Consider the following 17230-nt stretch of genomic DNA (forward strand, 5'->3'; position numbering starts at 1 on the left):
AAAGAAGAGCCAAAAACAGTGTGTAGGCAAACGTTTGGCATACTTACACAGACCAGTTTATGTTTTCAGACAATGTATATTTCCATTCTTCTGCCCCTTTCTATCTTCCAAACTCCTTAGAATCAAATCAGAAAACTAATGTATTTAAATTACTATGAGAAAATTCATATCCCCATTGTTATAGGTGATAGGACTAACAGATGTAGTCCATGAATAATACAAATAAACATATTCAATTATGAATATGGCTTTCATGAAACAATGAAACAATGAAACAATGTAATGATTCAATATATTTAATAAAGACATATTGAATTGTAGTTCTAATGAAAGTGAAATTTTTGGAAAATTCTTAGAGCTTTCTACAGGCTTGTATTACTGATTAAATCATAGCCTGATTAACAATTTTTTATTAAAAATGTTTTAATCATAAATGTTTAAATCCAAGTTACCATATATTCATAGGAAAATAACGCCAATTTCCTTATTACTTAAACTAAATAAGAATACCAAATTGAGTTTTTTTCCCTTTATTTCATAATTGTACAAAGAAGACAGACTAAAATTGCTTCTGATCCAGCAACAAAAAGAAAGGAATATAACTACATGTAGCATCATAGATGAATTTTAAAAACTGCATGTGAGCAAAAAAAAAAAAAAAAAAAGCCAGGTGCAAAAGAGTTCTATATGTTAATGTGAGTGTTGGCTATAGAGCATATATGATTTTTAATCAAGCTATAAACTTAAAAATCATTACATTTTATTGTATGTAAATTATACCTCAATAAAATTGCATTTTGAGTATTTCCATTAAAATTCAATAACAAAGGGAATTTTCTAATTTTAATCAATACTTTCTTTTTGTACTTATTATTTTCCCATAAAAGACCAAAACCCTTCAGAATTGGGCTTATTTTTCTCTGCCGTCCACTCTTCACCAGCTTGTATTATCTGAGGTCACATTTTTATTGTGGGCATCAAGCCACTTCAAAGAGTTCCCAAGTATATCAGAGAATCCAGCAAGGAACACTGTTCTATTACCTGCAAACAAATATCCCAGTTTTGTTTCCTCTCCCTCAATCTCCAAACACCATTCCTGACCAACCTGGTAGCTTTGGAACCACTGCCTGTCCTCAAGAAGAGTCTGATTCTACATTGAGCTGGCTTATTTGTAGGAAAGTAAAAGAGCGCTGCCCTCACCTTCACCATACTTTCCCAGTCATGGTGCAAGCTCAACCTTTCAGTTCCATGTCATGGCTGAGATCACTTCACTCTGCACCTCTGTTCTCAGAGCCTATTAACCTCCTGATCAGCCTTTTCTTGACAGATCTAGTCATCATGAACACAGGGAACATTCCGAGTATCCTAACACTACTAGTGCATCTTTTTAGCCATTTCTTCCTATTCAAGGATAACCTCATCCCAGTTTGACTTTCTGTGGGAATATTTGTTGCCTTTGAGAAAAACTATAATCTCCTAAAAGCAGAACTGTGTACTCACCCATGGATCTAAGTAGAACAATTGCATCAGAACTGAATAGTCCAACTGCAGTACAATTTCTGTTATCCAGACATAAGTATCTATATACTAACTGATGTTGAGCTGTATCTAGAATAGCAATTCTTTTTAGGCTACTTCTTCAGTAAGAGGTGATGATTCAACCTAAGCATCTTCCTACTTTCCCAACTGTCTCATCTCAAACACATACACCACAACACCAGAATGAGCAGAGTTTATAAGAATACTGCATCCACACAAAGGAGAAAGAACAAACGCCTCCTTTCCAAATAAAGTCTCTGACACATAGTTGTGGTTCAACCATTAACAATATTCCACATTATTGGATGATTGGATTTAAACTTCTAAATCTAAAACACAAGTTCCTATGCTTTCACTATTTCTTCAGTAATCATGGGTGGTATTATTTGCTTTATGAGTATTAGTAGGGCCCCCTATAACACACTTTCCCCTGCATATCCCCTCAAAAGATAACTTTTTTCCAAATGTAAAAGTCAAAGTTATATTTCTTGGAGAGACAAAGCTTCTTTAAATCTTTAAAGATTTAAATCTTTAAATCATACTTTTTACCAGTTTCCGGTCCTAATTTTTTTTTTTTTTTTAATTCTTAGGGAAGAATTTTAGATAGATCATTCTGTTGTCAAAACAAAAACTCATGTTGGTATGGCTTTCAAAACCAGTTCAAACCTTATATGAACTAATGCATGAGTGAGTATATCTAGGCCCATCCCTACCCTCCAAAATGATGCCAATAGATGATTTATTTAGTAACTGAATACCATAATCACGAGATTTTGAAGAGGAAAAAAGGAAGAAGACAAACAGAAACCTTAAACTGCAAAGGAGAATGAATAAAAGAAAGAAAATGGCCAAAAAAAGGAAAAAAGAAATTTGTGAAGGAAAAGGAGGATGAATAAGTGGAGACAGAACAAAAAGGGGAAAAGAGTGGGAAGATGATCATGACTGAAATATATTTAAATTTGTATTACAGTTTCCAATATACTTCATACAGCATCTTTACACCCTTGTGATTTTCAGTAAAAGGTTCTAAACCAACCTTGTGGAGTTTGCTTTCCTCAATTTTCATCACTAAACTAAACAACAAAACATGTATTTAAAAAACTAATGTACGTTTCTCAGATTTAGCCTTGACAAACTGGTTACATGCTCCCTAATGTTTTCACAACGTCTACGACAGGGACAATATGTCCACAGCTACAATTTGTTCTTTACAGCCCTGATTTCATCAATGTTGCTATCTCTAGCAATGAAAAGAGATATAGCTTGGTTCCTGAAAAAAATGAAAGAAGCTGAGAATAATAGTAAGGATATTAATAATAACATAATAATTAACACACATGCATCAGATACCAAGTCAAGCACTTTATATACCTTATCTTTAATGATCTTATCAACAGTACTGTCAGGTTGATACTGAAAGTTGAGAAAACTGAGGCTCACAGAGGTTAAGCAACATGACCAAAATTCTACACCAGACATCAGAATCTAGTCTGTCTGTTGTCTAGTCAGCACACTTCCACTACACCATTTGAGATTTTCAGAAGATTCTCAACCATCCATTTCCTGTCCCATCAGGGGATACATACAGTATTCCTGATGTTCTTAATTTTCACTCTCCCTGTTCTACAAATTCTTCTTATCACTCATCCTGGAAATCTAAAAAGTCCTTGAGTTTGCTGATTATCAGTTCCTATCTAAAGTTAGGGTGATTTTGGAAGCAGTCACAAGCATGGTTCTGACTCAGTTTGTGCAAAATAACCCTACAATGCACTGCAAGTGGCCATGTTTGGATGCTTTCCCTCCACTTATTGCAGATCACAATGTCACATATAAATTCCTAGTGACGTTATTGATAAGACTCTCCTTGCTGCAAACATTCCCCCAATACTTTCCTACTGGACTACATTCTGCCTGAACACATGGTTTCTTTAAGATTCTTGTTAGGATCTCAAAGATAGGATCAGACAGTCTTCTGTGGGACAGAAAACTGTGGTCTTATGAAGCCAGTTTCTACAGGGTTACACAGACAAACACACACAGAAATAGATGGCAGGACTGGAGATGTCAAGGGTCATTTCTGAGGGGGAAAAAAGTCCTCCCTGAATCATACACCTGCGTGGCCAGACAAATTTCTATTCAAAACTCAAAGAAATGAATTTGAAGCTCTTGGAAGAAAGCCTTTGAATGCTGTTCAGCTAATTTCCCAAGATAATAGCAGGCATTGAATGATGTTTGTTTGGTCCTTAACACACAAAGCCACAAAACTTGTTTTATTTTTATATTTTTTTTTACAGAAAATCTGGTTAAATGAAAAGTTACTGCCTTATTTTGCTGAAAGGAAAAAAAGGATACAGCTTTTTAATTTTCTTTCACGAACTGAAAACTATTTCAAAATACGAACTACTCCAAGTATAATAGGAAGGAAATGAATGGAGGCCTTAAACTGCTCTCTTTTTGTTTTGACACAATCACAATTGAACATGGCATTCAGTATACCTTACAATGGTGAAACAGGAGAATACAGTAGTAATGAACAGTGCTTAACACAGTCTGTCTCATTTTTCAAGACAGAAATGTCCTGTAGCATGAGTTTAAAGAAATGAAATTTTGTAAAAAGGAGATGGAAGGGAAAAATTGGGCATAAACTCTGACCCTTCTAAATTCCTGAAGCTGCAAAGCAGACAAAAAAAAAGAAAAGAAAAAAATAAATCTATAGAAAAATAGTCGGTAAGCACCCTGTTTAAAGAGAGAAAATATTTGAACAAAAGCTATATTAGCACTTGCCTGGATCTTGATTACTTGTAACAAGGTTTAGAAATAAAGGAAGGAGAAAATATTAAAACTAATAAGGGAGGAAAACTGAAGGAAGGAGAAATAAAATAAGTTGCGGGAAACATAAGGAGAAGTTTTGATGTTTTTTAAAGTTAAAATGTGCATATGGGGAGAAAAAGGGATAGCATATCATCATCACATGTCATCACTTGCCTAAAAATTCATCACCTAACATAAAAAAGAAAAAAATTTGCACAACTTTACTAACCTGCAGATAATTCTTAATTGTGTCCCCAAACCAGTTGTTCCTGCAAGCACTCACGCTGTCTACTCTTGGGTGAGTCCATAAACAACTTTAAAAACTGGAGTTATACTTTATACTTAATGGAGTAGGTTGGGGCTTTTAAATTTCTTCTCATGGACCATTTGAATACTTAACAAATTTAATTGATGTAGAGTCCTGAGAATTAAGAAATTTTAGATCTGGAAACAAACTCAGAGTTCATTTAGTCATAGAATCACACAAAACTAGAATCAAAAAGAAAGGTTATCTCATGTGTACTCCCACATCAGGATGGATTTCTCTATATTAATGTCTTTGTTAGATGGTCAACACTATGTCTGAACACTCTTATTTTCAACTCATTCACTTTATAGGTAACAAAGATAAAACCCGAGAAAAATCAATGTTTCGCTTTTTTTCCCCAAAGAGCGCTCATTTATATATAAAACAAATGCTTAGAGTCAAATGGCTCTTGGAGATGTTGAACTTTAAGCAGCATTAGAAAGCCTGATCCATTGCAGGGCATTGCAGGACTTTACTAATTTACATTGTAATTTCCCAAGACCATTGAAGTTTTGTTCTTGTTTTGATGAATTTGGGGGGGTAGAGAGGGTGGCAGGAGGTGGGGGTAGAAGTTGCAAGACTAGTTTTCTTCAAAATATATTTTGGAAACACTGACCTAAGTGGCTTTTTCAAAACTCCCAGGTATTAGTTTTAAGCCATGTGTTTTTGTGCTTTCATTTGATGTGAAAAATCAGCTTTTGATCATTTTCTATGTAAAAGATTTTAGAATTTCTATGAGCTCAATCAACTTCCTCTATGGCTCTGCAGAGTTCTTTCCTCATGGATGGATAAGCTGCAAATGTTGGTCTGATGAAACATAGAGGGCTGGGGATTGTTTATATGGTTCTCAGTCTCAAATGATCTCCCTACAACTGCCTGAACTTGACTAATCAGAGGGTGATTTAATGCATTTGAAAATGGAATTTGTGCCCAGAAAGCTTTAGTTCACGTGTCATCCATGCCACTGTATTACAACTGACAAAATTTCTCTGAGGAAATAAAAGTTGTGTAAGGAGAGACCTGAGCAAATTGTCAAAATAGGAGTTAATGGGTATCTAGAAAAAAAAAGCATAAGGAGCTAGGCATGGGACAAGGAAGGGGGAATCAGAAACTGGAAAGAAACCAAAGAAAATACCAACATAAATTCTATTCTGCCTTGATCAATACTGTGACCTAATATGCTGATCCATTAATGAAAATTCTGCTCTTCGAGGTATCTCCAAACTTTTCTGTATGTGTCTTCAGTTGAGGCGTCCAAAATTTGACACAGTACTATACTAGGGTTTTTATCTGAAATAAATATTTTTTATAAGCATTTTCTAAAAAGTAAAAATTCTAAAAAGTAAAAATTCTAAAAAGTAAAAAGTAAAATTTTTACTAAATTCTAAAAAGTAAAAATTTCTTTGGAAATATATTTTGATACTGAAAGATAATTAAGGACAAAATCTATCAAATGTTAGAAAACTATAATGAGCCACTTACTCAACTCCACATAACCAGAAAACAACTTCCTTATTTTATCCTGATTTTATTCAGTAATAAATTATCTGCGGCTTCCTTTTCTTTGACAATTGGCCATAACAGCAGTCACAGAAAAAAAACAATTTCCTCAGAAACAAAGAGCAACTTCATTGTTATAAATGAGAGTTGGAGACCAAAGAAGAGTATAAATCAATGATCAGAAGTCTTAATACAAGAAACTGTGGCAGTAAACATATAATGATAAAATATTTCATTTCAGCTGAAATAATCATGAAAAGTGGCATCTTTCACAATGTAGAAAATATCAATAAAAATTCCCTGAGAAGAAGTTTATTTGATCTGTAATACCCTGATTCCATTGTAAAGCCCTGGTTCCAACAATATCATCTACTACTGACCATTCCCTGTTTTGAATCACTATTGCCCTAGAAATGAAAACAATGGCATTGAATGACTTGCTTATTCAGTAACTCAAAATATCAAAAACTATTTGGCTAACTCATATGGTGCCTGACTCTTTTACATACTTCTTCCCTAATTTCTCCTTTATTCAGTATTCACTGATTCAATATGTATTCTCACAAAGACCCAGCCCTGCCCAGCCCTAAGTCCACAACAGCCTAACTGTGCTTGAAAGCTGCCCTGAGTTCTAAGTGAAAGAAAAATGCTGCTCTAATTTCTCTTATAATGAGAACAGCTAACATGCGGCGACAGCCAGAGGAAATCTTACATTGACGTGAAGTACTTTATTTCAGGATTTAATTTTGACCTCAAAAACATGCTTTTGCCTGGCTTTTCCAAGTATCTTAGAAAAGGACTCACTTCAAGTGTCAGTAAACTGATTTCACAAGATACATGGTGACATTTAGGTCCCTCGGTAAATGCAAGAACTTATCTTAATTTAGCACTGAAAGCCAGCCTTGTAAGCTGGACTGTACTTGTCATTTCTTGTCATTCTCACTATAGGATTTATGGCTCCTGTAGCATACAAAAGAAGAATCAAAGCAATTCTGAGCCAATGGTCTAACAACATCACACAGATGGCATCTCTTCTATCATAATCAAGCAGAATGTACATCACAAGAGAAAGGGGAAATTAATAATTTTTGTATATCCTCCCTTTGATTTTTGTTCTTATTCTTATTCCTTGTTTACATCACCAGTTGGAAATAAGGAATTTATTATTATAGATGTGTTATGGATAACAAGGAGAAGTGGTTTTTGTTTGTTTGTTTTCTAACAAGTCAAATATTTCAGATGTTTCCTTCTGGCGACTTTTTTTTCATTTCCTTGGTAAATGTTTACTCCCAGTTTGAAAATGGAGACAAGTATTAACATTACTCTTTTGTGACCATAGCTGTGTTTTTGACTAGTTTGTGTCAAAAAGAAAAAAAAAACAAAATACTTGAGCAGCAAAATAAAACAAAATGAAACAAATTTATGTTTAGAAGTACTTTAGAGAAAATACTACCATTGTGGAAGAGGAAAAAAAAAGGAAGAAATTATAAGAACACAGAGACTATATCCAAAAACACCTCTAGAAATTTAAGTTCAGTTGATATCAGTAAGCTATTTTCCATATCTCTCTTGCTCTGTTCTTTGGCTTCTCTTTCTCCAGGTGCAATCCTTTGTTCATACTTGGTTCTCCATATTTCTTCCAATAAAATCTGAAAATCACAACTAAAAAACAGAACCTGTCTTGTCCAGGCTTGCAAATAGGTCACATTTGGTAGCAAAATTCTCTCCTTTGCAAAGTATTTCATGGAGTCCTAATGCTATGAGATGTTAATATTTTTAGTGAGAGCAAAAAGCACCTGGAGCCATCCCAGCTGTGACAAAAATGATATGGTAAGAAAGGAATCTGATAGAATTAGAGATCATTTTGAGTTTGATGTAATGGGAATATCAAATAGATATATGAATTTGGCTAGACATTAATATTTTAAAGACATCTGCAAAAGACGGATATTGAATAGGAGTTTGAATTCATTTGAACTCCAGCAGAGTGGATCTTGAGACAGTATTCGATGCAAGTAGTTTTATTAGGAAGAGATCCTGTTAAAGGATCTCTTTCAGCCCTGGGGTCGGGCTGAAATGGGTGAAAGGGGTTAAAAGGTACAAACCTGCAGTTATAAAATAAACACATCATGGGGATGTAATGTACAGCATGGTGACTGTAGTTAAGAATGCTGCATTGCATATTTGAAAGCTGCTCAGAGAGTAAATCTTCAAAGCTCTCATCACAGGAAAAAGAATTTCTTAACTATGTATGATGATGGATGTTAACTAGACTTATTGTGGGGGTTATTTCACAATACATACGAATATTGAATCATTATGTTGTACACCTGAAACTAATATAATGTTATACGTCAGTTATACCTCATTTTTTTAAGTCACTTTTTTTATAATTCCACTAGTCTAGATTTTTTTAGGGTAATATCAGAACTTCCCTCTCTAACAGTTTAAAAATGGCCAAAGTTCAGCATTTTATATTTATTCATATTTTTTTCAGCATTTGAGCAAGGTATATTTTTTAGTTTCTCAAAAGACATTACTACCATAATTATCATTCTGATCTGCACACAGTCATCACTAATAATAGCTTCGCCAACAAAAGCAGCTATGTTGTCTGCTACATTCCATGTCTCAGGATATTAGCCCTTCTATGCCAAATTCCAATTTTTAGCTAAAAGTTTTGTAATCCTTATATAACAATTTTAGTACTCAATTTTAATTAGGCAGAAACTAATGCCATATTAAATTCCAAAATACTCAATAAATGAAAAGCATTAGTAGAGACTGAAGAGTTTCTAAAATGCTTTCAATAAACTTAAATAATTTTTAAATATATGGGGCACTTTTCAAAATTTTGTTTGAATGATCTCTTCACAAGTTATCTGAATCCACTGTGTCTTACACTGAAAAATATTCAAATGCTAAAATCACATTTCATTTGATACAGGATACTTAAAAAAAAAAAAGACAATAGAAAATTCTGAAGTTACCTCCAAAACAATACCTGCAAACAAAAGAATACACTAAAGTGTAACTTTGAATTTGGGGTTGACAGACACTGACATAGCAAACTCTACAAAATTCTGAAGGCAAAAGGGCTATTTGTAGCAACAGCAACAGCAGCGAGAGAGGGACTGGTGACAGAATGGGAAAATATAACTCAGCTGTGTTCCTACTGGCACACGAAGGAGACAAGAATCTGTAGCTTATTCTTGAGCAAAGATTAGACACTGTCTTTCCCTTAGGAGAAATACTTAGCCTAAGCGGGTTCTGGCTTCATATTTTACTATACTTAGGACTTAACTCATCTCAAAAAAATCCGTAAGGATCTCAGTTATTCATTTCACTTTGCCCCTGGAGATTGCAAACATTGGGCAAAAAATTCCCAGTTGTTGATAAAAAAATAATTTCTACTTGCAGTCAGATAAATAGCTGTCTGCTTTAAATGAGATATTATTAAATGCATTCAGTCTTCCATGATTCTTTGCATGTGAATTGCCTGGGTAGACTTTTCACAGCTTTAGAGGAGGTGAGTTCAGTCCAAGACACTGTGCTCAACGCCAGAAAGGATAAAAAACTAAGCAAGAACCGATTTAATATTACAAACTAATTTGACTTGGAGCAATTTTTGTGTCATGTATGGAGGATGGAGGAGTTCATAAGAACTATCAAAAATTACTAATGGGATCTCAGAGTTTAACAAAACCTGAAGATCCAATTAATAAGGTCTATCAAAACAGAAATTAATTTTGAAAGTACAGACTATAAACCAGCAATGTTCTTCAGACTGTATGTTGAGACATCATCAGCTTACTATTGCAGAATCTGTTTAAAATGTCTTTTGTATTTCAAATTTTATTTCTTTAGTGATTTACAACATAATTATGAGAGAGCATATACATTTTTGCATTACTCCATATAGTGTTATATAAATTGGACTAGTCTCCTAATTAAAAACCAAATTCCCAGTTAATGGTAAGCTTTACCTCTGCCGGTATTTGAACAGAATGATTCTTCCAGATGACTTTGGTGATAGGAGAGCACTAAGAGCTCCCTGAAAATATAGGGAAACTAATTAGAATCTGATTCATATCCAGACTTCCCTAATGCTTGCTACCTCTCTTTTTATATTTTCCTCTATAATAAAATTTATTAGATTAAATTAATTTATAATCACCGGTTCTCCTCTAACATTTTTACTGATTGCTTATTTTCAGTCAGCTTTGTCAACCTTCTTTTCTCATTTAATTGTGATTGTTATACTATGGTTCAACTAACATGACCTTAAAGGAGAGAAAGAATAAAGGAACCAGGAGAAAAGAAGGGAGAGACTAAGAAGTGGGGGATAAAAAGGGAAAAGAATTGATAGAAGAATAAGGCAGATTTTTTTAAATGAAAGATAGAGATGTATAATATATAGACATGAAGAAAAGGGGAGAGGAGAGAAAGTAACCAGAGTCAGAAATATCAAGAGAGCAGAACTTTCATAAAGAAGCAGTCCTTTCGTGGATCATTAGGATTTTACTGCTGATAATATTTTACATTTCGAGACATGTTTACAACCATTAGTACAGAGATTAGATAATAAAGACCTGCCTTACCATTCCCCTGTTCCTTGAAGTACTGAACACTCTACACGAAAAGTTCATCTTTGAAAATCATTTGATCTTCGCCTATTGATATAAAATCTCTAATTCTGCCCCTCACCTACATGTCATTCTAACTTTCCAAACTCAGTGCAAAGTTTTTCAGCAAATGAGTCACAATGCCATTCCAAAGCCTCTTTTCTCATACTTAGCAAATCAATATGACCTTCCAGAATCATTGATATAACAAATCTTAAGCTATGTGCAACAAAATATAATGTTCAAAGAAACAATATAAAGTTTGTTTTTATATATTTGACATCTCTCTATATCAAAAGGAATTTTATTTTTGCCAGGATATTTTTTTTCATAAGTGTGTGTGTTGGCCATGAAAATAGGCAACTCAGATCTCCTGCTGTGGGGAATGTAATTGAGGAGACAGCCTAAGCTGCTGTACTCTGAAGCCACTGCAATTGTACTGAGGCCACACTTCCCATAGCTGCTCCCAGCAAATTATTGAGTATGGTAGGGACACTAAAATAGGTTCATTCCTATGAGAGGTAGGATTCCTCTGTCAAGTGACTTTGGCTTAAGGACTCCCCCATGGGCCTAATCCAAACTTTCACAGAAATGTACTGTAGCCCGAGACTCTTCTTACACAGCACTTCACTCTTTCCCTCATAGGGGTCAGACCTGTATTATAGTCTCATAGGTTCACCATCACCTCCACTGGCTCCATTCCCATTTCTCTTACAGACACTTTCCCCAAATAAATCCCAGATGTATAATCTTATCTTAGCCCCTGCCTCTCAGAGGACCCAAATTAACACTACTGGTACTGAGAGTGACCCAACAAAACAAGCAATAACATTTTGAGTTTAATACTCACTGCACAGTGGAGAAAGGAGATAGATGAGGTACAGATAGTCCCTGGCACAAGACAACAGCTAAACTGGTGATGACCTGGGCAAATGTTCCAGTGGAAAGGAATGTCATTGTAGGTCCAATGTTTCATGCATACAATGACAGTAGAGTTGGCTGGTTATTGTTAGTTGTAATGACAGCCTTCAGAGAGATAATGAGAAACTGAGGACCCATGACAAATAGTGAATGGTCAAGTTTAACATAGGTAATCAAGGAACTGAAGACTTGATAGAGTTGCAGAGCTCCAGAGATGTCTGAATCCCAGCCCAGACAGATCAATTTTGCTAAGATCAGAGTCCTGGTTATAAAAGTGTGGGATTCTGAGACATGACATAGGGACATCTGGATGAATTCCACTGAGGATATTGGCTTGATAGAGCCAGTCTAGCTAGCATCTTCCCAATTCTAGAAGATATTTCAGGTATACCTCCCCAAAATTGCAACATGTGCCCCACTCTGGAACTGTCCCAGATCATTCATTAAGGTTATTATAAATGCTCAGTGAGAAAAGAATAAGCATCAGTTATGTTCCATACGTTCCTTTCTGCAAGCCAGAGCTGATGGAAGGAGAGGCAGTCATAGGTCTGGCATTGTGAGTATGCATGATGAGTATGGGCCAGGGGCAGCACTTAGCTACAAGAAGCCAGAAGCCCCTAAGTACCATAATGATGCAAAGTAAGAGAAGCATGGAAGAGGGCTTTACCACCTCCATTTGTTTTCTCAAAAGTAAAGCTCACCTGAAAGAAAAATACTAGAATACTTGTTTAAAATGAAAATCTCTGGGCCTCATCCCATGGCACCAAATTAAAATTTGGGGGAGAAGTGTAAAGCATCACCAGTATTTACAGAGAGATATATTTTATCTGCTGTATCAATTCATATGCTTGATCATGTTGGGAGAAGCAATCCTGCTTCCCACCTCTAAATTAAAGACAGTCACAATATCAGAGTAGTCCTCAAGCCTCAAAAGCTGACCCCCGGGCTTCCTTGGTGGCGCAGTGGTTGAGAGTCTGCCTGCCGATGCAGGGGACGCGGGTTCGTGCCCCGGTCTGGGAAGATGCCACATGCCGCAGAGCGGCTGGGCCTGTGAGCCATGGCCGCTGAGCCTGCACGTCCGGAGCCTGTGCTCCGCAATGGGAGAGGCCACAACAGTGAGAGGCCCGCGTACCAGAAAAAAAAAAAAAAAAAAAAAGCTGACCTCCACTTTGAGGGTTCTGGAAGTACAGAGAATTTACCACTTTACCCTCAAAACTAAGCATGTTTAAACTTCCATGGTTTCTACAGATTGTCAGTGTTCAGAACTACCTGGTATTGAAAATTGTTGAAATCCTACTCCCTGAAATGGGTTTTCTAGGGCTTTGGGGGAGAGCCGTATAGTGTGAGGGGCATGATGGCCCAGGGAGAAATCTTACACTCCTTTGACTTTAAGTCTCCTCTCAACTTCAACAAGAATCTTCAAGGAACAAAGGACTCAACTGTTCTGGAGTTCTGTTGAGCAGAGTGATGGATTTAGGATGTAAAAGCAAAATAGCACTGTATGCACATTTTTATTGTGTTGTTGACTCCCTAATTTCATAAAAATAATGCAGAATAATTAGTATAAATCATCATAATTATATACAAATCCATGTTATATACACATATAACTAAGTAATATTATACATGAAACTAACAGGTTTAAAAACAAATCAATGTAAATTTTTATTGAGCTAGAATAGAGGAGGAGCCATGAATAAAATGTTTACATATGTAGAGAAATATGCATTTACTCAGACAAAAAAAGAAAGTTCTAAAAAGTGTCAACAAACAAATGTCAACAAAGTAGCATAGATCTTTGTCCTTTCTTGGAAGAGTTTGGACCAACAGTGTGCATAATTCAAGTTATATAATTCAATGAAGATACACTGTTTAAATTGTTTAGACAGCTGTTACTCTGTAAGCCTAACTGTAGAAAGGCTAATATTTATCATTCTGGTTAAACCATAGTATAGAGAGAATGCTGGCCAAACTTGGCTGGAAGAAGTCACCTTGAGTGTGTTTCTTTTCTGGCCTCTAATTAAACAATGCATTTAAAGAGATGATGAACTCATACATCAGAGTTGGATGTTTCAAAAAAAAGCATGCTGTAGTTAAACAATAAAACTCTAAGTGGTAGCAGCTGGAGGAGACATTCAATATTTCATCAAAGGAAATAGAATTAAGTCAATGACATCTGTGCAGTGGAAGAGACTTTCTCAGTTTAGATCTATCTTGGAAGCTACTCTCTTCTTGCCAAGATTGAGCAGCTATAAAGATCTTCCTACCATGTAGCTTGGTTTAGGTTCAGCAGGAGGCTGAGCCCTTATCACAGAGCAGAGAACAAAGGCAGGAGCCCAGAAGCCAGCATTTGGTAGGCAACATGCTTTGGACAAGGGCAAGCCTGCTTGGACAGTTTCAGAGAATATAGATAGTATAAACCTTTAGAAATTGTTCACCTTGATGCTGCAAATTCCCTGATATTGACATTAAGGACTGGAGCATAAATTAGGGAGATAAGCGAAAAAGAGACTCCAATGACCCAGAACCAGAACATCAGAATGACAATAACAAGAAAAATGGCAGTAGCAACAAACAAAACTAAACAAAACCAAAACTAAAATAGAAAGCTCTCTTTGAATTGGGCTACATGGTGACCACTTTTTCTAATTATAAGAAAAGAATATAAGTTAATACACAAATCTCAGGCTGTATATTAAATTTACTTTGTTGCATGGGCTCTCATTAATGTTTTTTATACACTTCTCATTTCATGGCATAGATTCAGTTATTATTAAACTTTTTCTTTCTTAATATTTTTTCAAGGCTGCAATTTGAAGAATCCTACCAGGTGTTATTTTTAAAATGATACCCAAAAAGATAGATCCTCAAAAAAAAAAAAAAAAAAGAGATCCTAACTCATAGTGGCTTTTGATATTCTGGTTCTAAAGTGAAAAGAGAAGAAAGTTTCTGTCCTAACAGAATCGTGATTGACGTACATCATAAGACATAGGTCACTTGAACTAAAACTGTGCTTATGAAAGAAAGTCTACTTTTCTTTCAATTACTGATATTTGGTAGTAACACACATCACCTTTCACCTTCTATTGTAGGTATCTGCACATACATTTTATCTCCCCTTATAGAGAGGGATACTGTCTTATTTATGTACAGCATATAATAGGCATATAATATATTCATATTTGTGGAATCGAATAACTGAATGAATGAGTAATGAGTGATATGGTTATTATTTTTTTTCCTCAGGGCAACTGAAAGGAATGGAAAATACACTTGACTTGGGCCAACAAATTCTGGATTCATATCCTATTTCTGTGGTTATTTAGCCATTTGACCTTGGGCAAATCATATAATCTATCTAGTTCTCTCTCAAATTAAAATTTCATTTGAGTGATGGGTAGGATATTAGAGAATTCTACTGTTATCCACCATTAAACTGTGTCCCTCCCAAATTTATATGTTGAAATCCTAACCCTTACTACCACAGAATGTGACATTATTTGGTGATAGGATTTTTACAGAGGTAATCAAGTTTAAATGAGGTCATGAGGACGAGCCTTAATTCCAAGATGATCAATGTCCTTATACAAATGGTAAATTTTGAACAGAGACACACATAGGCCTATACGCCAAGGAGAGAGGCCTGGAACAGGTCCTTCCCTCACAGCCCTCCAAAATAACTCTGCCAACACCTTAATTTTGGACCTCTAGCCTCCAGAATTATGAGAAAATAAGTTTCTGCTGTTTAAGCCACCTAGTTTGTGGTATTTTGTTTGGAAACCCTGACAGTAGTCTTGGTAAAGAGGGGTCTTTATAAATGTTATCCTAGCCATGTGGTTCTCAGCAAATTGTCCTACCTAGTTCTAGAGCAGAGATCAGTAATTTTTCTGTAAAAGGCCAGACTTTAGGCTCTCTAGGCTACATGCGTTTCTGCTGTATACTCTATTTTAATCTTTTAAAAGTGTGAAAACCATTCTTAGCTTGCTGACTGTACAAAACTGGGATGCAGCCTGATCAGCCCACAGGCTTTAGTCTGCAGACACCTGGAGCAGAGTCTCATGTCACAGGCAAGGATCTTGTTCAATCAATTCTAAAATGCCATTCAAGTGCATGTTACAAGTATTACCAATCTGTTTAAATATTTTTTTCAATTATTTTTAATAAAATATTATCTTTTAATCAACCCTCAACTCTTTACCCACAAAAAGCTCTGCTAAGGCCTTAAGTTCTTTTTCCTATCTTTTATCAACTATGAAAATTTATTTTTTGAAGAAATACTTCAACATTAGGTTCTAATTTCAAGTGATATTGCTGATAAATAAAAATTTTCTCCTAAATTTTCTACATTTATTGGGACAATTTGATCCTCCCTCCCCAATTACGCAATGATTTAACAAGTTTAGTTTCAACACGGCACTAGGCATTGCCCTCAATTCAGAATTAGCTATATTGATTCCTCAATGATGTCAAAGTATACTTTGGGTAAAAAATTGTGATTAATATAGCCTATAAAAGACTTTACAGACCAAAGCCCCAGAGCCACTTCAAAAATATATAGTCCAATAAGCACAGGCTAGGTGGTTTGCTTGCTAATAACAAAATTTGCTTCTAAATGCTGGAATGTGTGTGCTGGAATTATAATTGCAGCCCTAGTACTCACTACTATTTCTTAGGAAATCAGTTATTACGTTTATGAAGTGATAAATAGCTCCTTGTTCTGCTAAAGTGACTAACCTTTATTCTTTATAGATCCATCTCTAGGCATTAAAAAAAAAAACTGTTCTGCTGAATGCAAAAAGTTTCACATTTAATTCTAACCAAGTTTCAGTTGTGAAGATGAAAGTAGAAATTTATTGCTGGCTGATGAGTAAACTAGCACACAAATTTTTAAATCAGCAGATATTTCCTCCTTTATCTCCAAACATCTTGTCTTATTTCCTTCCAATTACATTTTTTCTTCTTCCATGAACAGCAAATATGTCATTTCTATCATTCTCCTGCTGGTGGCCTTATGGAAGATGATTGAATTACCCAATCTTTGGAAGGAACAAGCTGTTTTATGTCTCAAGTGTCATGGATTTTGTAGATTCTTTTGCTCTGGGGTCTTTCTCAGGTTATTACAGATTTTTTTTTTTTTTTTTTTTTTTTTTTTTGCGGTATGCGGGCCTCTCACTGCTGTGGCCTCTCCCATTGCGGAGCACAGGCTCCGGACGTGCAGGCTCAGTGGCCATGGCTCACGGGCCCAGCCGCTCCGTGGCATGTGGGATCTTCCCGGACCAGGGCACGAACCCGTGTACTCTGCATCGGCAGGCGGACTCTCAACCACTGCACCACCAGGGAAGCCCAGAGTTATTACAGATTTTAAGCTACTTTCACTGAGTAATGTTCTCCTGAAGGAAATGAAGGAATGAAAACTCTGGGTACATGCAGTTTTCCCAGGCACAAAATCACAATGATGAGCTTTTCCTACATCTTGATGAAAGATGGAAATTGTGAGAAATAATTCAGTGTTTCTCAAACTAGTTAA

The sequence above is a fragment of the Grampus griseus genome (genome assembly GCF_964374135.1).
Source record: "Grampus griseus genome assembly, chromosome: 5".
NCBI lineage: Eukaryota > Metazoa > Chordata > Mammalia > Artiodactyla > Delphinidae > Grampus > Grampus griseus.